The sequence below is a fragment of the Colias croceus genome, chromosome 8 (assembly GCF_905220415.1).
Source record: "Colias croceus chromosome 8, ilColCroc2.1".
NCBI lineage: Eukaryota > Metazoa > Arthropoda > Insecta > Lepidoptera > Pieridae > Colias > Colias croceus.
In genome coordinates this window covers 10,968,986-10,991,420 of record NC_059544.1, presented here as the reverse complement: position 1 = coordinate 10,991,420, position 22,435 = coordinate 10,968,986, and the positions used below count along the sequence as shown (strand labels likewise).

The 22,435-nt window shown below is 34.1% G+C and overlaps 1 protein-coding gene across 1 annotated transcript in view; it reads left to right on the top strand.

Moving 5' to 3' along the window:
- The first annotated feature begins 12,212 nt into the window (after positions 1-12,212).
- Positions 12,213-22,435, top strand: part of LOC123693531 (leucine-rich repeat-containing protein 24) — a 78,284-nt gene continuing 68,061 nt past the window's right edge. Inside the window, exon 1 of the mRNA XM_045638688.1 lies at positions 12,213-12,329. The gene's annotated coding sequence lies outside the window, so the exon portion shown is untranslated. The remainder of the gene's footprint in view (positions 12,330-22,435) is intronic.

Sequence of the window (22,435 nt, the reverse complement as noted above, 5' to 3'; positions counted from 1 at the left end):
GTTTGTAACCAATCATATCGCTTCATTTACTTTGAAGTTTGAAACGTTTAGCGCTTGAAGCGATACTATTGGTTATTTACAAACACATTCCTTGCTACATGTTCTCGCAAATTATTCGTGGAATAGCACCCTTATTTCCCACTTTTTTTTTTGAGGTTCGAATGAGATCGGTTTAGCGATGCGTATTGCAATATTTTATACTAGTAGAGTATACTTTATTTCATTTGCTAATAATGAGAAAGCTTTGAAATATTTTTGTGAATCAATCATGCAATCACTCTGATAAAATTGATCAGAGAAATTATAGATTGAAGTACGAAAAATTTATGACGATAAATATTATTTATTTCCTCTGTGCTTAAGTTATACAATATTACTTATAACTTATATAATATTTACATTGTAAAAATCAATAGCGATGTAAATGTAACATAAAAAACAAAAATTAACAGCGCGGAAGTGCAGAGATACAATAGAAAATAATAATATAGGACGTATTCACAAAAAGTTTTCAAATCTCAAAATGGCCGCTCAATTTTGACATCTAGAACACGCACCAATATACCCTTTCATGTCGGAAATATTTGGAAAACGCACAATATTCCTGGCCGAAACTATTGAATGGGAGATTCCCAACAGGAGATTTCAAACTGCATGCAGTTTCATGCACATTTTAATAACATTTTATTTCGTTTACTATTTTATAAAACACCTATGAAATTAGAACTGGGAAATCCGCACCTAACGTAGGTGCGTTTTTGTCAACCGGTAAGGATGACACTTTATTTATTTGAAATTTAAAAATTGGTACGGATGATTTTTGTTAAAAAAATCCTCTTTAAATTGATATCTTTTTCAAAATATTTTTTCAATGTTTAAAATATAATGTATAATGTATAATCCATTTTATGTCAGGGACTTGGGGACCTATTTGTTAATTTTTGACTAAACATTTTTACAATAACGACAGGCGACACTTTTGAGAATTTTTACTGCTTTTGAGATTATTAACCGACTTCAAAAAAAGGAGGAGGTTATCAATTCGGCCGGTATGTTTTTTTTTATTTTTTATATTTTTATGTATGTACACCGATTACTCCGAGGTTTCTGAACCGATTTACGTGATTCTTTTTTTGTTCGATGCGGGATGGTGTCGAATTGGTCCCATAAAAATTTTATTCGGATAGGCCCAGTAGTTTTTATTTTATGAGCATTTTTGTCTGTATTTGTAAATGTTGCAAGTGCAAGTTTGAAGTCGGTTGTTTTTAACGCAGTTATTGACTTATTTTAAATATTATCCTCCTTTTTATCTATCATTAACAATAAAACTCATCACCAAAAGCTCACCTTATCATGCAGTGGTTCATCATCAGACGAATGGTAGGACGCAGCCAACTCGTGGTACTTGCTTACCACGTCTATCGACTGCCAATTGCTGAAAAAATTATATTGTTATTATTGTAAATTCCACTTTAATACATGTAGTTCAGGATACATCGCCCATTTTTGCAAGTGACTACTATCAAGCTGATTTTCCGTTTGTAGCTTTATTTTGATGAGACACCGAATAATTTCGTGTACGAAACTCTCGATTGTGGTAGCTAACAGAGATAACAAGGATAAAATTTTTTGATTGATGGTTCTCAAATATTTATTACGCAATTTGTAGGACAATATGTCTGTTGAATTATATAAACATTAACTAAGTGAAAACAAAAAAATCAGCTTGTTGGTAATCATTTATGATGACCTCGTTATCGATACACTTTGGAAAGGGGGACTCTTTGAACAAACCATAGATTTTGTAGGACAAATATTTTTTTGAATAATTTAGGTAATTATCTTGAGATTGAACAAAAAAAAATTCAGTTAGTAATAAATATTTGAGAACCATCAAATCAAAAATTTTTATCCTTGTTATCTCTGTTAGCTACCACAATCGAGACTTTCGTACACGAAATTATTGGGCGTCTCATCAAAATAAAGCTACAAACGAAAAATTAGCTTGATAGTAGTCACTTGCAAAAATGGGCGATGTATCCTGAACTAATGCCAAAAAGGTTGAATTTATTTAATAACTAGCTTTCGCCCGCGTTTTCAAAGAAAAACCCGCATAGTTCCCGTTCCCGTGGGTTTTCCGGGATGAAACATATCCTATGTGTTAATCCAAGTTACCCTCTATATGTGTGCTAAATTTCATTGTAATCGGTTCAGTAGTATTTGCGTGAAAGAGTACACACACACACACACACACACATCCTCACAAACTTTCGCATTTATAATATACTAGCTTTCCACCCGCGGCTTCGCCCGCGCAGGCAAAGAAAAACCCGCATAGTTCCCGTTCCCGTGGGATTTCCGGGATAAAACCTATCCTATGTCCCGGGATAAAAAGTAGCCTATGCCCTTTCTCGGGTATCAAAATATCTCTATACCAAATTTCATGCCAAATTGGTTCAGTAGTTAAGGCGTGATTGAGTAACAGACAGACTGACAGAGTTACTTTCGCATTTATAATATTAGTATGGAAGTAGGACTTGATGTAATGTGAATAAGTTTGATTTTGCTTTGACCAGCGCATCGGCCAAGTTCGAGCATGCAGCAGAGACATGTCATCGAACTTAATATTTATTTATTTTAAACACTTTATCGTGCTGCCTGTGGTGCTGCCAATATAACAATAGTAGGTACAATAAAAACTTTTTGTTTCTTTGACATGTCGTATTCCTCACAATTTTTCCTTTACCGATTCCATTTCTTGCACATTCGTCTGGTCCCGGAAATCGTACCTATTGAATGGAGCTACAGCTGTGCCTTTATTTGAGCGCGCTAATCTCGGGAACTACTGGTCCGATTTGAAAAAATTTTTCGGTGTTAGAATGCGGTCTTCCCGTATTTCTACTTCAGCTGTTCCCACATGGTTGGTCTACCTGGTGTCGAGGGTCTACCTGATGATGGAGAGCAGCAGGTCGGTGACGAGCCGCGCCTGCCGCACGATCGGCGTGTGTGGCTCGTTGAACTGCTCCGCGTTGCTGGCTAGCTACCTGGTGTCGAGGGTCTACCTGATGATGGAGAGCAGCAGGTCGGTGACGAGCCGCGCCTGCCGCACGATCGGCGTGTGCGGCTCGTTGAACTGCTCCGCGTTGCTGGCTAGCTACCTGGTGTCGAGGGTCTACCTGATGATGGAGAGCAGCAGGTCGGTGACGAGCCGCGCCTGCCGCACGATCGGCGTGTGTGGCTCGTTGAACTGCTCCGCGTTGCTGGCTAGCTACCTGGTGTCGAGGGTACCTGATGATGGAGAGCAGCAGGTTGGTGACGAGCCGCGCCTGCCGCACGATCGGCGTGTGCGGCTCGTTGAACTGCTCCGCGTTGCTTGCTAAGTATCGCGCGTCGAATTGCGCTGCTGCTGGACGACGGTAGAACTGGAAAAGTATTAGAGAGAATAGATAAATGATAGATTTATCTATATTTTTTTAAAAACTCGTTTAATATCCTATCTTTCCACTCGCAAAACTCACCAGATTCTCGAACCGCGCCCGTATGGTCGCCAGGTCGACCGGGTAGGGTACTACCATAGCGTACGACGGGTACAGCTGCAGGTCCACCGGCGCTACGAACGGCTCCGCTACTGACAGCGTCATCACCTGGAAAATGGGAATTTTAAATAGCTATTCATATTGTTAAATAAGAAATATTTTTTTATACTTATCAAAATAAATAGAAAACAAAATTAAGATTTTCAGTCAGTTCACCGTACTGTCAGAGTAGCTGTGTTTAAAATCAATTCTGTCAGTTCAACTGTGTCTATACACCATTTTGTCGGTTCAGCTGTGTCCATACGCCAGTCTGTCGGTACAGTTGTGCCCATACGCCAGTATGTCGGTACAGTTGTGCCCATACGCCAGTCTGTCGGAACAGCTGACGCACGTCTGTCGGTTCAGCTGTGTCTATACGCCAGTCTTTCTGTCTATACGCGAGTCTGTCGGTTCAGTTGTGTCCATACGCAAGTCTGTCGGTTCATTTGTGCCCATACGCCAGTCTGTCGGTACAGTTGTGCCCATACGCCAGTATGTCGGTACAGCTGTGTCCATACTGTAGTATTTCGGTTCAGCTGTGTCCATACGCAAGTCCATCGGTTCAGTTGTGTCCGTACGCAAGTCTGTCGGTACAGCTGTATCTATAAGCCAGTCTGTCGGTTCAGCTGTGCCCATACTTTGTCGGTTCAGCTGTGTCCATACGCAAGTATGTCGGTTCAGCTGTGTCTATACGCCAGTCTTTCTGTCTATACGCGAGTCTGTCGGTTTAGCTGTGTCTATACGCGAGCCTGTAGGTTCAACTGTTGCTATACGTCAGTCTGTCGGACGCAAGTCTGTCGGTTCATTTGTGTCCATATGCAAGTCTGTCAGTTCAGCTGTATACGCGAGTCTTTATGTTCAGCTGCGTCTATAAGCCAGTCTGTCGGTTCAGCTGTGCCCATTTTCCAGTATGTCGGTTCAACTGTGTCCATACGCCAGTCTGTCGGTTCAGTTGTGTCCATACGCAAGTCTCTCTGTACAGCTGTGTCTATAAGCCAGTCTGTAGGTTCAGCTGTTGCTATACGCGAGTCTGTCGGTTCAGCTGTTTCTATACGTCAGTCTGTCAGTTCAGCTGTGTTTATACGCCAGTCTGTCAGTTCAGCTGTGTTCAACTAAAGGCAGTAACTAAGACACAGTCGGTTTGACAGTTGGCCAAACGGACTTAAGTCAATCTCATTTATTAACCGACTTCAAAAAAAGGAGGAGGTTATCAATTCGGCCGGTATATATTTTTTTTTATGTATGTACACCGATTACTCCGAGGTTTCTGAACCGATTTACGTGATTCTTTTTTTGTTCGATGCGGGATGGTGTCGAATTGGTCCCATAAAAATTTTATTCGAATAGGCCCAGTAGTTTTTATTTTATGAGCATTTTTGTCTGTAGGTATTTGTAAATTTTGCAAGTGCAAGTTTGAAGTCGGTTGTTTTTAACGCAGTTATCACTTGTTTTAGCTTTTTGGCAAAATTAACCTTGTTTAAGCTGTGTCTACACATCAGTCAGTAAATTTAGTTGTGTCTATATACACCATCTGTCAGTCAGTCAGTCAGTACCTGCGAGATGTGCGCGGCGATCGCGCGGCACGCGTGCGGCGACCACTCGTGCGCGCCCGCGCGGCACAGCACTGCTTCTAGCTCGTGCGGCAGCACGGCAACCGACCGCTGGCAACCTCTACACGAAATAATCAAATTTAATACAATAAAAATAACTGCGTTAAAAACAACCGACTTCAAAAACGGAAAAGTAATAAATAAAAAAGATTTGATATTATTAATTACTACATATTATTTAGATGTGCTATTTATTAAATAGGTTAGATGTCGGTGCACGGGCTTAATACTAAGTGCTTACTTTTTGGCACCGACTTCAAACCTATTTAATAAATAGCACATCTAAATAATATGTAGTAATTAATAATATCAAATCTTTTTAATTTATTACTTTTCCGTTTTGAAGTCGGTTGTTTTTAACGCAGTTATTTTTATTTTCACTATACTATTTTCCCATGTAGAATTAGTATTTTCTAGTGTTTGAGGATCTCCCCGTGACCACGCTCGCTGTAATATGTTCGAAACGTCGGGAAAATGATATAATGAATAAATCGCTTTTAAAATCCGTTAAAAATCTTTAATTTCTAAAAGTACAATTACTTAGCTTTTGTATAGAATATACCAAAGTAGGTTATAATATTAGCTATAAATTCATACTTCCGATGATATTATTGGTCAAGCTAATTCAGTAAATAACACACAGATAAAATATTTATTTTGTATATTGATGTTTTCTTTGACTGTTATGATTATATCGACCCTTTTATTCTATCAGTAAAATAAATCTTTAGGGATGCCATTTGCTATATAATATCTCCCCTCAAATAATGAATAATAAATGACCTTTGAACAATTTGTCCACAATATGGTAGATAAACATTAACGAAATTGTATTTGGAGTGCATAAACTTTAGCCCGTGACTTTACTCGAACAATTATGAGTTATATAGTCATAATTATTTAAGTTTGTTACGTAAAGGAATTAATAAAAAATAGAGATAAAGTAGAACTTTAAACAACATAGGAAGCTTTTCATTGCAATGAAATATACAATTTATATTTGAAAACTCAATATAATAATATAAAAAAAACTAGTGAAGAATAAAATAATAAAACACAATAATAGTGACTAAAGTACTTTAAAAATTTGAATAATAAACCCGTTCAAATCTATACTAATATTATAAAGCTGAAGAAGAGTTTGCTTGTTTGTTTGTTTGTTTGAACGTGAACGCGTGTTTGAATCTCAAGAACTACTGCTCCGATTTGAAAAATTATTTCGGTTTTATAGCCCATAGCCCATTTATCAAGAAAGGCTACATATTTTATCATGCTAAGATCAACAGGAGCGGAGCGATGCGAGTAGAACCGCAGCGCACAGCTAGTCATCTATAAAGATCAAATACTTAATTACTACATTGCTACTAGCTTCATATAATATAAAATCTGATCATAACCTGATACTAGTTTTAACCAGTCGTAACACAATAGTACTCACTTTTCCATTCAAAGTTGAAGACAGGCACTTGGCACAAAAGACAGACAGACAGACACGACGTCGGAAAAAATACCCCGCGTGAGGTCTGCCAAAACTGTATTTTATAAGGACTAGTGTACATAACGTCCGCCCCTGTAGCTGTCGACTACATGCAGTTTTTAATCAGAGGTAGGGTGACCATTTTATAGATTTTGGGGGATAAGTTTGTGGAATGATTTTGATGTGTCTGTTGCATTTAATAATATTATGTAGATATGGGCTAATTTGTGAGTGATTAGACTAGTAATTACTGTATATTTTTCTTTATTTGTACATTTAGTTTCAGTACATTGTTTACAAGCTGTGTTTATTTGTACCTAATTTCATAGAAAATCAATGACAAAAACCAATTGGTTGGCATAGAAAAAAAATGTCATTAATAAAGAATATATTATGTAGTATGAACAAAAAAAGCTCTACCTTCCATATTAAATATCCGTAGATAACTGAAACATTGAATATATTATGTATATCATTATGGATATAATTAGATGCTCTTGAAAAAAGCTATTTTTACATCATTTCAACGAGCACACAATAAGTAGGTGTAGCAAATTTACGATATCAAATAAAAATATTTATTTTAGCATCAATAAAATTTATTTGTTTCATAATAAAATATCCTACAATAATATAAATTATTGTTATTCTACCGCTACCGCGCCGACTATAATGAGTCGAACGCAGTTATAATGCTGTGTGCGTGCGTGCGTGCGTGTGTGTGCGTGTGTGTGCCAATAGAATAACACTTTGTGTAATATTATTAGAGGAAATTGGTAACAATGATTTTATGGAATAGACAATTGAGATTTATTATGATATGATTTATTGTTACATAGAAATTTCGAGAAATATTATATTGGACCTGTCTTACAAATTCAAGTGTTTTGAAATAGGGATAGTAAATAGAATATAAAAGTATATTATTATTATTAGAAATCGTAAATACACTTGATATTTTTTGGTACATAATTTACTCCATATGACTGAAGAAAGATCTAAAAGTAAAAGTGTTGACATTTAATTTTATTTAATTGTAAATATTATTTCCCTTGCGGTATGGGCAGAAAACCGCATAGTATTTTAGTAACTATTAGCGGTCCGCCCCGGCTTCGCCCATGGTATATATTTAGCAATAAAAAGTAGCTCTAGTATGTTCTCTCAGGGTCTAAAGATTGTCTGTGCCAAATTTCATCAAAATCGGTCCAGTAGTTTATGAGCCTTTTCATTACAAACAAACAAACAAAGTTTTCCTCTTTATAATATTAGTGTAGATTATCGATTAAGTAGTAATAAACATGCTATTACCGAATTCTCAAATCCAATATCTTTCGATTAAAAAAAAACTTATACTTAGAAAGCAAGAAGTAACAGTACTTCGTATTAATATTATGCATTCGGTAGAATTTCCTTTACGTCCCCAAGGAACTGAATCCACGATACTGTACTTGTAATGCTAATACAAAGATCACAAAGAAAATACAGGAAAAGCAAAATTAAAACGTTATGTGGATTGTCTAGGAAATATATTGTATTCATATCCACTTCGTGGTGATTTATAAGATGTTTGTACTCCAACTCAAATAAACTCGAACTCGAACATTAAAAAGCGATTCATTTGCCATAAAAATCCATGCGAAAGTAACTCTGTCTGTCTGTCTGTTACTCAATCACGTCTAAACTACTGAACCAATTTTCATGAAATTTGGTATGGTGATATTTTGATACCCGAGAAAGGCTATACTTTTTATCCCGGGAAAATGACGCAATCCCGGAAATCCCACGGGAACGGGAACTATGCGTTTTTGTCTTAGACTGCGCGGGCGAAGCCGCGGGCAGAAACCTAGTAATTTATATGAAAGCAGTTTCAACACTTGATACAAATATCGTGCGCCGCGGTTTTACCCGCATTACTCCGTTCTTGTTGGTCTAAGCGTGATAATATATTATAGCCTATATATAGGCTTCCTCGATAAATTGGCTATCTAACACCTAAAGATTTTTTCAAATCGGACCAGTAGTTCCTGAGATTAGCGCGTTCAAACAAACAAACTCTTCAGCTTTATAATATTAAGTAAATAAGTATGGAAAAGAAAAACTCGAATATTTTCATAGAAAATACAGAAACAAAAATGTAATTTAATCTTATTGTGGTGAAAACGAAGTAAAAATGTTAGCTACCCCGGCTTTTAGGGTTGAATAGGGTATTGTAAGGAGAGCACAATCAAATTTTTAATTTATTTTTTCAACTTAATTAACAATTTAGGAGGCGCTTTTACCGACTTTCCTGGCTCTGGATTCATTATTTCTTATTTATTTATTTCATTTTGCACATTGATAAGGGCTTAATGAGCAGGGGGTTAAGTATTTGTCTTTGTAAAGTTTCCTTGCTCGTGTCCGATATACACAAAAAGTGCATTTCGGTAACCTGCACTAATCCATACTAATATTATAAATGCGAAAGTAACTCTGTCTGTCTGTCTGTCTGTTACTCAATCACGCCTTAACTACTGAACCAATTTGCATGAAATTTGGTACAGAGATATTTTGATACCCGAGAAAGGACATAGGATAGGTTTTATTTCGGGAATACGTTTTACTTTGAAAACGCGGACGGAGCCGCGGGCGGAAAGCTAGTACTTCTGATATACATATATTGTTTAAATTATTTTACGTGCAGCGTGGTACATTATTTCTGAAACATTCAGTGCTATATAATATGTCTTTAGTTTTATCATTTAAGCGTCTAGTTTAATAATATCTGTCTTTTTGTTAGCTTATTTATATTTGGCCTCACTTTGTGTATACTTAAGTAATAGAACAACTGTACAATCTGAAACCCAACTTCTATAACTATTATAATTCAAGCATATTCATTTTCAACAACGCTATCAACAAAAACTGTCTCCAGTCAAATTACCTGAAGCAATCTCACACTGGGTAATTGCGAAAGTCGTTAATTTCTATCGTCGATTGTTCGGAATGAAACCTTTAAAACTTCACCCCTAATACACACACTTAGTGCAAAAGCTTTGAGCACTTTTAACTCTGGTTTCGCCTTTTATATAAATGTGGTAAAGGCAGTATATATTTGTGTTGAAAAGTAACAATGAGTTTATGCGATGAATTTGTATTACTTATCCAATTTCTAGATGAGTGAATACTGTTAATTAGAAATACAATAAATAAACAAATGAAAAATAATATCTATACATATAATAAATCTGTAGAAGGGTCAATTCTGTACATTGAAAATATTGAAAAAAATAAATAACAGGGGGTGTTACTGGATCGATACCAAGTCCAAATATGTGATTAAAAAAATTTTTGTCTGTCTGTCTGTCTGTATGTATGTTCAGGCATCACGTGAAAACTAACGGTTCGATTTCGATGAAACTTGGTATAATTATACCTTATTATCCTGGGCATAAAATAGGATACTTTTTATCCCGGAAAAATACGTAGAAAAAAAAATCTTAATTTTTCTTAATTTTTCCGCGCGGACGGAGTCGCGGGCGGAAGCTAGTTAAATAATAAAGCACTAAAATAGTTCACGTATGTGAAAGATACGGAAAATACAATCAAAACATTCCAATTTGATTCGATTTGAAAAAATTTAGGAAATGTTTTTAACGGATTCTCATTTAAAACACATTGTATAAATAACTAAACAAAAATCTATTTTTTATTCACAATTCTATAAAAAATTGATTACATTTACATGCGGTGTCAGATATTTTTGCTTTATTTCAAACTAACTTTATTTCAAACTAACTGTTTTACCCGCAGTGCTCCACTCCTGTTGGTCTTAGCATGACGATAATATATTTATAGCCTTAGCCTTCCTCGATAAATGGGCTAGGTATCTAACACCGAAAGAATTTTTCAAATCGGACCAGTATTTCCGGAGATTAGCGCGTTCATACAAACAAACTCTTCAGCTTTAAAATATTAGTATAGATAGTATTTTTGTTTTATCCCCAGTTACAAAGCCAATAGGTAGAGCCATTGCTCTAACTAGATCATTAGTTATTCTTATGAACAGTTTTGTCGATTTTTAACCGACTTCAAAAAAAAGGAGGAGGTTATCAATTCGGCCGGTATATATATTTTTTTTTTATGTATGTACACCGATTACTCCGAGGTTTCTGAACCGATTTACGTGATTCTTTTTTTGTTCGATGCGGGATGGTGTCGAATTGGTCCCATAAAAATTTTATTCGGATAGGCCCAGTAGTTTTTATTTTATGAGCATTTTTGTCTGTAGGTATTTGTAAATTTTGCAAGTGCAAGTTTGAAGTCGGTTGTTCTTAACGCAGTTATCACTTGTTAATAAAATATTTTGGCTGAAATAAATATTTTTTTTATTTTTTTTTCATTTTCGTATCGGTCAAGTGCAAGTCAGACTCGTGTCACAAAAGGTTCCGTACCTGAGTACGTTTACAAAAAATGTTAACGCATCCAATTTTTGGCCGCGCCAACTGCATTTATTTTTTATAAAATAAATAAACTTTTTATCGAGTGTGTTTGATTATTTCAACGATGAGCACACCCTCTGAAAAATTCAGATCAAACCTCAATATTGAATGTTTATACTTTGTAGTTGATTTTGTAGGCACGTATACTGCTTATCAATTATGATATATACCTAGGTAATGTTAGTCAGTATATTTTCAGCTTTTTAAAAGCAAAACAAATGTTGAACTTGATGGTTAGAAACCAAAAAGTTTCACATTTATAATATTAGAAAGTGGAGACAAAAGTTGACTACTAAAAAATTTAAAAAAGTTTTTTTTTTTCATATTAGCCTTCAAATAATGCAATACTGGCTTTGCTATAACGTTAAGATGTGTAGAACATAACAACCGGAAGTTAGCAAGGGGTGCGCACATCAAACTTTCACCCCCTGTATAACCCCTTACAGGAATTCGTTTCATGAACCCCTAACTAATGCACCTTCTACAATTGGTATAAAATATTACCTTTATAAGGGCATAGATTACAAAAGCGGTTGTCTTTCGGTGTAAGCCTCAGTAATTAATATCTCGCTAATAAATTTCGAAATACTCGGCAGTGTCGAGACAATTAATTGTTATATACCTACTATTAGAGCGTTTTGTAATAAAAAAAGCGTCGTAGAAATTTAAAGTTGTGTGTGTGAAGCTTAATCAGTAGAATGAAAATAAAAATACGGATTGATAAACAATGTATTTTTATCTATAAGCAAAAATATAATAAAACTCTTTGACTCGTGTCTCCCGACACAAACAAAAATACAATACGTAAGTTTTAAGTACGTATGAAAGACTACTTTTTTAGTAACCAAAAGCAGAGACAGTAGACACGTCTATTGATCTCAAACCCCGCAGTGAAATGATCAAAACAAAAGGATGTAATTTCAATCAATCCACTCAACCGTTTTAATTGCGCTTTGCACTGCATCGGTAAAGAAGTGGGCATTGAGAAAAGTTCGGGGTCTATCCGTCTGCGCGGGTCTCCCCCCGCCCGCCCCGCGCACCCCGCCCGCGCTCTCCAGTCGACTCTTACACTTCAACCTTGATGCACGTGTTTTTCGCCCAGAAAATTCCGCCAAACATGCCATTGAAATCATTGTGTGTGCTCTGAGTGTGTGTGTGTGCAGTGTGGATTTTTAACGATGTGCTACACGTAAGTTTGTGTTCATATTACGTAGGTAAGCTAATGTAGACGTCTACGGAATTGTGATCGCTAAAGCTGTAATTTTAACGTTTTGCGGTGAGTGATATGTGGATGAAAGTTATTTTATGCATATGTAGAAGTATTATATAAAAGGCGTAATTAATTTAAATTATAGAAGAGCGGAAAATGAGGAATATGCTCTCGTAGACTCAACGCTACGACGCTACGAGTTTTTTTCACAATTCAATGTAAGAAGTTTTCATAACATAAATACCATAGCATAATTAACGATACTCTATATATTATATTGGACAAGATTCTACACACTAATTAATTATTACTATACATCAATCAACATAGTACATATATGTATAATTATTTATATACCAATACAATAACCGGTCATAAACAAATAAATACTATCAAATATAATATTATCCTCTTGAAATTTTTAGGACATCGAATAAATGGTAAACCGTTAGTTTACTTAAATCGTGAATTCCCAGTCAATCCGGTCAACGATAGACTAACACGAATAATTTAAACCCGGATCGTGGATCAAAGAGAGCCATTTGTGTAGTAATAAATGGTAGTACATTTGACCTTTTAACCAAATACCTATTACGTGATATATCGACAATTTGTGTTTACAATTACAGGCTTTTACAAATAGGTAACTAATAGGACATTATACTATAGTGGTGGAAAGAGAATAAACTCTACATAGAGCAATAATATCAAGACACTGTATTTTAATAATCACAAATTAGTTTAAGAGCTAATTTAAAATAATTAAATAAATAATTTGATATTGAATAAGCACTGAGATTATTATTATCAAATTAAATAAATTTTCTAATCAATATGTAAACATGCCGTTCATAATTACAACTTGATGTTTTAACAATTTGTTTCACTAGTGATATACCTAAATATTGGAAAAAGTATAAACAGTTTGAATAGTAGATAATAAAATATCTTCGTAGTTCTACGATTAATATAATAGGTATATATATAGAGTCAATATACTTCAAATGCAACCAAAACATATTATATTAAGAGAATAGTGAATTTTTATTGTTTAAGTTCACTTGCTCTACATCTGATCATACACAACAGAAGCACGAAAAAAACTTCAATAATAACTTTATACAGATGTTATACAATCAGGTAAATATTACAATGTAATTGTAATACAATAGTAACTATTATTATAATAGTAACTTTTGATATATTACCCAAATACCTTGCCTTGGTAATCCCGGGTTGATTAAACGACATCAATTACTGAAGGTTTTGTGAACGATTGTCCCTTAAATTAAATCATTTATTATCTTATAGAATTACATTTTGTGTTTCAATAGATTTATAATTATACACAAATACCGAACGGAAGACTGAACTGAACAGACTATTTATGAACCAAGAGATTTTTACCACTTTTACGGCACAGGTGCAAAAAATGAAATTCATGAAAGCTTTCCAGTACATCTGATTTATATTTTATTCTACATTCACCCGCGTGGCTTCGCTCCGTTTGAACTTAGTGTGATGATAAATTATAACAGTTTGTTTGTTTGAACGTGCTTATCTAAGAATCTACTAGTCCGATTTAAAAAATATTTTGGTATTAGATAGCCCATTTATCGAGGAAGACTTATAGGCTATATCAGCACGCTAGCGCTTAGACCAACAGGAGCGGAGCCACGCGGGTGAAATCGCGAAGCGCAGCTAGTAATTAATATAAGGTGAAATCTAAACACTAACTCATCCATAATATCCATAATAATATTATAAATGCGAAAGTAACTCTGTCTGTCTGTCTGTTACTCAATCACGCCTAAACTTCTTTCTTCTTCCAATTTGCATGAAATTTGGTATGGAGATATTTTGATACCCAAGAAAGGACATAGGCTACCACTTATTGCGAAATATGTACCACGGGCGAAGCCGGGGCCGTACCTCTAGTCTTGAATAAACTTGAAAATAAAGCAATTTGTTAACGTTATTAGTGACGTAATATAGTCTAAAAGCTGATGGGATAAAAACAATAGTAAATATATCCCATGTGCTCAAATTCAAAATTTATAAATTATTTTTCACAAAATATGAATTCATACAAAAATGGAATAAACGAGGGATCGTTTATAATCGTAAAAGTATAAATACGGTATTCATTAAGCAACGCAAAAATGGAGCACAATATACATTTTTTATGCTTTTTAAAGTGGATTTTCCAAATGCTATTTTACGCATTCCTTGCTTTGTTTTTTGTTTATTATTTTCACAATATTTTGTGGAATAACTCTTTATAAGGTTATTCGAACAAATATTTGCATCCTTTTTGTCACACAATTTTACTATTATCGGTGTGCCTTGTAATTGGCGTTTTTATATGTAATTAGTATAACAGCTGTAAGGTACCTTTTATGAATAAAATAAAAATAAAATATCTTAGATTCTAGAAGGTTTTATTATTAAAAGATTATGACTGGAGCATGGCTTTTTGGATTTTGAAGTATCTCTAATGGAAGTTATGTTGTAGGTAAGATCAATACTTAAAAATTATGCTTTTAATTAGTCGTTGTTAGTTAGCTACCTATAGTTAATGGTTTTGCCAAATTTTGGTTTGAAATTTAATATGTGAAAGAAAATACTAAATAAATCTTAAGCCAAATTACTTCAACCTCTTAAGTATTACGGATAAATAGAATTGAATTTCTAAATAGATAAATTTGAATTGAGTTGGAAGGAATATTATGATATTCATTGCCGTTCTTAAATATTTTAACCAATCAACTATACTTTTAATAAATCGATATGAAAGTTTATAGAACTCTTCATATTTTTAAATCGATAATGTAAAAGGAAAAAACAACACTTGTGGTTTAATATTACATTACATACCTACATACATGCCGGAGTAATTTCGAGCGGCATTTTTCAAAACGTTACTAGAAATTTAAAACAACAATTGTGCGTGTTCAGATGTTAAAAATGCATGAATTTATTGCCCGGTGTGTTGTTTTTATTGCTTCGTTTAAATTTTAAATGATTCTTCTATTTACGATGCAGGAAAAATGCAATCACCGCGTCAAAACGTTTTTGATTTATTTAATGAAAGATTAGAGAGATTGGGGCTTTTTTTCAACAGCTTAATATGCGTTGACAAAAACCTAAATTACCATAAACTGAAAAACTCTGTTGAAAAGCAAGAAAAAGACCAATTATCTTATAATAACAAACGTAACTGCGAAATATTCTTATAAAGCTTATAAAGTATGAAATTATGGCGATAGAGAGCAACTACGAGGGCTTTATTGAATTTAGTGACGTAATATTATAGTCTACAAGCTGGGATAAAAACAATACTTAATATATCTCATGTGCTCGCGAATAAAGTAGCATTCGTTGTAAAAAGAATTATTAAATTCGGTTTTTGCTGCAATAAGGAAAATCAAATTGTTCATCATAGTGATGTATATTTCTCTTCATCTTTTAATATATAATAATATGAATAAAATAATTATTCAACATAACATATTATGTAGGTAGTCACGAGCCACAATCAAAACCCACCTTTTGACCTCCCGGTTGTCAAGGAGAATAAAACGTTTTAATACATTGGGACCATTTCATTTAACAAAGGCAATGATTACGGTATGTATATATATATAGTATAATGCATATTATGTAATACATAAACCCTTGGACAAATAAAACGCCTTGTTTATCTTTTATATTATCAATTTTCTAGTATCTCTATACATATAATATGAATTTACAAAATTCTCAACCAATTCGTCTACATTTTTAACGTTTTTGTTAAGACACAAGGAAGGTTCTTATAGAAAACACAAAGTGGCAATAAAGCAGAACAATGCCGAGGAAACTAGAGTATCTAATATAATTTACCTAAATATTTATTTATTTATTTATTTTGGTAGGTAATCCAACAGCTTTACATTTTATAAGATTTTACTATTTTGTTGATTAATTGAACAAATTGCCAATAAGGATTACAACATATTATTCTTAAGAAAAGACCATAAACTAGAAAGGTATACAATAATATTAATAAAAAACATAAAAATAACTACAATAAAACTTAGTTACTTAATGTGTGTGAGCGCATGTATGTGTGTGTGTGTGTGCGTGTAGGTGTTGCGTGTGTGCTAGTGCTTGTTTAAATAACCATTTATTTTAGATATTTCATTAGCAAAGCGTTGTTTAGAGAGTAGGAATTTTTTAAATTGAAATTTAAAATTAAAATTTTAGAAATTGTATAAATCAATCTCTCACATATTGTGAAAACAACTGAAGTAACGTGCTATTTCTATAATAATCTATAATAATATTATAAAGCTGAAGAATTTATTTGAACGCCTTAATCTCGGGAACTAATGGTTCGATTTGAAAAATTATTTCGGTGTTAGATAAGCCTATTTATCGAGGAAGGCTATAGGCTATATATCATCTCGATATGACCAACAGGAGCGGAGCACAGCTAGTAGAATATAAACTTTACATAATAGGTCTTGAAATCAAAGTGCGTAGTTTCAATTCCAACCTCACATTGACAAACACATTCCAAAATCATACCTATTGCAATTGCCCTATTGCCATTTGGTCTAAATTCATCAATGTCATTCTAATACCTACATTCCAGTGTACGAAACGCGATGAAACATACGTCATACATTCAATAAATCTGCATTGAAATACGAAAACCTATTTATATTAAGTACTAGCTTACCGCCCGTGGCTTCGCCCGCTTTGTAAAACCTAATAAATTATAAACTAAAACCTTTCTCTTGAATCACTCTATGTATTTAAAAAAAACTGCATCAAAATCCGTTGCCTAGTTTTTAAGATTTAAGCATACAAAGGGACATAGGGACAGAGAAAGCGACTTTGTTTTATACTTTCTAGTGATTATACGTAAAATATATATTAATCCCTTCTGTATGGTTCTGAGAACGAAAATATACAAAGTTACCTCTATTTTTATAAGTATATTTTCCCATTTCCCGCAAATGTATCAATGTTAGTTTATGAGCAAATAACACGATATTTTAGCTTCTTATATATTATTTTATTATTCTAGTATCATTCTCTCCTCTAGTAGGTGGAAAATTAATATGGACCCTGGAGGGAAAGCACTTAGAATACTGCAGATAGCAAATTTTACTGAAAGAAACTCCTTTATTTTTAGAAAAAAATTCAACTGCATTTAATGTTTTTTACTATCTTACAATAAGATATCGTTATCAAAATAATTATTTACTTAATTAAAAAACGTAAATACCACAGATTATAATAATAAATAGTTACTAGTAATACTAAATAACAGTAAAACCTTTCTGCTTTTTAATAACTTTTCTATTCTTTGTAACAAATAAATGCAAATCAAATATGAGTTGCTATAATGCAACTCATACTTTACCTATTATAAATAGCAAATACTCTCGAAACTGTAATTAAATCAATGCATTTGACCTGTATTCGCTATAAAAATAAGGGGCAAAGTTGCGAAAATACGCCATTATTTGAAGTTAGCAACAAACTAATTGAATGAAGTTAGCTACGGTAATGAAAAGAACAAATACATTATGTAGTTTCCAACTGTTTGCTGAGTTTTTTGTTATTTCTCTAAATGTGCAACTTTTTACGATGGCTTTGATCAACTTCAATATTTTCTGAGAGTTATTTGCGAATATTTTAATTGATTTGCTTTTTTACTTTTCCTTTAAGTGTGTTTCTTTCTAAGAGCATTGTAGTGGGTTATTATTATATTGTATTTGTACCTACCTATATTTATAAATAAAGGTATGATAAGTAACAAAAACTCGCGTTTACGTAAAATAAGAAAATTCTTTGTAGCTCTACATGTCCCATATTATTTTTTTATCAAGAGCTAATTTATAAACTACCTACTGAACTGTGAACTAAATTCACTAATATAATAAATGTGAATCAATACTATTTAAATAAATGGTTTTTATTTGCTAACAAGCGGTCCGCCCCGGCTTCGCCCCTGGTACATATTTACGTTTTCTCTACATAAAACCATCCTCGTACTTCAAGGAATATAATAAAAAAAAGAATGGTTCAATACAGTAGTATGGTACTAGGAAAATAGTTTGGCCCCATTTCTTTGCAAATATAGGTTTTCTTGTAATATTAGACCTTATTAATATTCATAATAGAAACTAAACGAACCCGACAGATGACCTATAAGTGCAATGACTGGAGATACTAATTATTCCGCTTATGGGTATGGAAACTAGGGTATATGGGTATTGGAAGCTAGGGTCTATGGGTATTGGAAGCTAGCAAATGTGCAACCCGTACCTAAAAAGGGAAGTCGTGCGGATCCAGCTAACTACCGACCAATTTCGATTACCTCCATAATCTGTAAGATTATGGAGCGGTTGTTGAACAATCGGCTCCTCGCGTACTTAGAGACCCATGACATTCTCAGTGACCGACAGTACGGTTTTCGTAAGAACAGATCGACTGGTGATCTTTTAGTTCACGCCACACATCTTTGGGGTCAAGCCATTGAGAATTATGGTGAGGCGCTTGCTGTGTCGCTTGACATCTCAAAAGCCTTTGACAGGGTCTGGCACGCTAGCCTATTGAACAGACTTCCCTCTTATGGAGTGCCTCCCGAACTTTGCGCTTGGATAGATGACTTCCTTAGTGAACGTTCTATCCGAGTTGTTATTGATGGATGCACATCTGACCCATTTGATATAAATGCCGGCGTTCCACAGGGGTCTGTTCTCTCCACAACCTTGTTCTTGCTTCACATAAATGATATGCTGCGGCCCAATGTATTTGGATATGCAGATGATAGCACAGTTGTGGAGTGTTACTTTTCCAATGCGCTTGCTTCTAGGCACTCGATCGAAGCTGAAAGGGAAGCCATGATTGTGCGCCTAAATAACACCTTAAAGGAAATCTCCAATTGGGGTGACGCCAATCTTGTGAAATTTAATGCCTGTAAGACGTGTGTTTATTCACAGCTAAAAAAAGCACACTCCAACTAACACCATCTTTTCGTGACGTGCCTATCGAAGTATCTGACCATCTTGAGTTGCTTGGCCTCTCCGTCTCATCGAACCTTAATTACGGTCATTTCATCAAATCTAAAGCTCAACTTGCTGCCAAAAAGCTTGGAATTCTGGCCAAAATAAAGCAATATTTCACACCTGACCAGCTCCTCAGACTGTACCATGCTCAAGTGCGGTCCTGTGTGGAATATTGCTGCCACATATGGGCTGGCGCTGCAAAAACCCACCTTCAAGCTCTAGATTCAATTGAGAAACGCGCGAAAAGACTTATAGCCGAACCTAAACTAATAACCAAAAGTTTTGGATCTCTAGAACACCGTAGAAGAATAGCCTGCCTTTCTATCTTTTACCGGCTGCACTTTGGTGAATGTGCATCCGAGCTGCATAATCTTATTCCACCATCTCCATTCCACTATAGAACCTCGCGAAGAGCGGCCGGCTTTCACCCGTTCGTAGTAGATATACCTCGATTACGCACTAAACGCTTTGAAAGATCTTTTTTAATTCAAACTGCGAAGGAGTGGAACTCCCTCCCGCCTTCTGTGTTCCCTGAGAACTATAATTTGGAACTGTTTAAAACCAGAGTGAATAGGCTCTTCCAGGACAGGCATCATTTGCGATCGACCGCATCCACGCTTACCACCAGGCGAGATCGCGGTCAAATGCCTGCTCTGTTATGAATAAAAAAAAAAAAAAAAAAAACATTCCTTGTTGCACTTTTTTTTTCTTGTTTCTTTGTAAACATTAATGTTATAAAAATATATATATATATATATATATATATATATACATATATATAAACTTAACATATTAGTATTTCAGTATATTAGTGTTTATAGAGTTCAAAAGTTTATACAAACTTATTAAACGTATATATCAAGAAAATCCGGAAATATGCACACATGTTTATGGTATATAGGTACATATGATCTGAGGGATTCTAATCATTGCCTCGTTGTAAAATACTTATTGATTAAACATTCCAAAGAAATTATTCAAATATCCATAAAATTGCTAAAATGTGTTGTTTTTTCAAAATTATTGATGTGTGTATGTGGGTATAATATATTAAATATGTTATTTGATGACACATAAATGTATGTCTATATGGTCACAACTCAGACATAGACACAAGTTTTAATTTAGATTAATATCTACTAGAACCAGCTGTCAAAATTAACGAAAACGAATGTTGAAACTTCTTGTAATAAATACCAAATTTGACACTTTAGCATGAGGTCGACGTTAACAGCGAGCTTTACTATCAAGGGTTATAACAATTATACAAATAATCATTTTGCGAAGTCGGTAAAAGGGTCAACAGTCTCGACTCAGGGGAGTGTTATTTTTACAACCCCTATTGTTCTGCTAGGGGTTGATATAGATACAGTTATGTTTGGGGTTGGTTTATAATATGAGAAGATTTTTTTTATAGAATTGTATGTAGTTATATTGTAATGTTGATTTTTTTCTGTTTGAAGTAAAAGATAATGTATTAGTTAAATTATGTGAGGATGGAAGTTATTTTTTTGCATGAGGATATATTTTGCGGTTTTTTATTGTGTTGAATATTACGGAAGAGAGTCGAATTGTCGAAATTTATGTGAAGTATTCTTTCTTTTCTTTTTTCCCATAGTAAAACCGATTTTATTAAATGCATAAGGATGCATATACATATAAGTGATAGTAGTTTAAAAAAAATTCTGTCTGTCTCTCTTTTTGTTCCGGCTTATCTCAGGAATGGCCAGACCGATTTTTACGGGACTTTCACTAACAGATAGCTGTTGTTATAAAGAGTAAATTGTTGTTTTTATAACGATATTCCCACAGGAATAAAAGGAAAAATTCATTCACGTGCGCAAGCGAAACCGCGGGGCGCAGCTAGTGTAAAAATAACTTTGATGAATTTTTGAATTCATTTGCGAAGAACGTGTAATTATAAAAACCACTTCAACAATAGAATTAAAGCGGTTTCCTTTAAACCCCTTTGTGCAGCGAAGAAAATCTTCTTTGGAATTTAAAAGCACTGACATGAGAGAGAAAATTTTATATATTATTCCTAAATCACAATCCGTGTAAGCGAAAAGCTTTTAGTATCTGTGGATGGAATTTATTCTCATTCTTTTTATATCCGTAGGCATTTGTGAATATTGAATATGGGAATCGTGTTTTAAAGTGTAACTCTTTAATATTATAGTTAATAGGCTTGGGGATTTTATAATTGGTTATTTATTTGTCATTTATTATTGTTTTTGTACGTATGGGTATTTTTATAAATTGAACCAGCTAACCGGCTTAAATTTCATCCGGTTCTTAAAAAGATCAGTATAACATTTAATCTAGAACTATCAGCTTAAATTTTGATAATTCTTTTTATCTGAAGTTAGATGCGATTAATCCATACTTAATAGATATTATAAATGGGAAAGTAACTCTGTCTGTCTGTCTGTTACTCAATCACACCTAAACTACTGAACCAATTTTCATGAAATTTGGTATGGAGATATTTTGATACCCGAGAAAGGACATAGGCTACTTTTTATCCCGGGAAAATGTCGCAATCCCGGAAATCCCACGGGAACGGGTACTATGCGGGTTTTTCTTTGACTGCGCGGGCGAAGCCGCGGGCGGAAACCTAGTATCAAAATATAGTCTAAATAGTAGAAAATTCAATTAGCTATAGTTGGATGAAATTTTATTAAATACTAGCAGCGCTTCGCGGTTTCACCCGCTATGCTCCTGTTGGTCTTAGCGTAATGATATATTATAGCGTTAATAATTAATGGGCTTTCTAACACCGTATTAATTTTTAAATCGGACCAGTAGTTTCTGAGATTAGCGCGTTCAAACAAACATATAATATTAGTATAGATTGTAAGCAGATTAGTAAAATAAAGATAAGCCTTTTTTATCTACTTTCAAATGTTCTTTTCAACAGTATTAAAGTATACAAACTCAACAAACAAAGCCATATACTGTAAATAGCCTAGAATTTTATTCGATCATAAAAAGGATAGTTTCCAGAATTATAGTGCA